The following is a 586-nucleotide window of genomic DNA, read 5'->3' as shown; positions in this document are numbered from 1 at the left end:
AGGCTGAGGCAGAAGGATCGCCAGAGCCCAGCAGGTCGAGGCTGCGGTAGCCAGGAGCGGCCACTGCACTCCAGTCTGGGCGACAGAGTGAGACTCCAACACACACACACAAAAAAAATCAAGTTACATAACAATATGTAGATTAGATATTATTTTTTTAAAAATCTTAAACAAGTCTGGGCAACATAGCAGGACCCTGTCTCTACAAAATTGGCCAGGTGTAGCAGCATACACCTGTAGTCCCAGCTACTCTGGAGGCTGAGACAGGAGGACTGCTTGAGCCCAGGAGTTCAAGGCAGTGAGCTACGGTCACATCACTATACCCCAGCCTGGGGGACACAGTGAGACCTTACCTCAAACAAGCAAACACCAACACAAAAAAAATGGCCAGGCTCGGTGGCTCGGCCTATAATCCCAGCACTTTGGGATGCTGAGGCGCATGGATTGCCTAAGCCTACAGGTTCGAGACCAGCCCAGGAAAACTGGCAAGACCCTGTCTCTACAATAAATCAAAAATTAGCCGGGCGTGGTAGCGCGCACCTGTAGTTCCAGCTACTTGGAAGGCTGAGGCGGAAGGATTGCCTGA

The 586-nt window shown here is 51.2% G+C and overlaps 1 protein-coding gene across 1 annotated transcript in view; it reads right to left on the bottom strand.

Moving 5' to 3' along the window:
* The window catches only part of ZNF341 (zinc finger protein 341), a 51,245-nt gene that overhangs the window by 44,517 nt on the left and 6,142 nt on the right, over positions 1 to 586 (bottom strand).

The sequence above is a fragment of the Carlito syrichta genome, unplaced genomic scaffold (genome assembly GCF_000164805.1).
Source record: "Carlito syrichta isolate Samal-C Ts95f unplaced genomic scaffold, Tarsius_syrichta-2.0.1 Scaffold316027, whole genome shotgun sequence".
NCBI classification, from domain to species: domain Eukaryota; kingdom Metazoa; phylum Chordata; class Mammalia; order Primates; family Tarsiidae; genus Carlito; species Carlito syrichta.
This window is presented reverse-complemented; position numbering and strand designations above follow the sequence as displayed.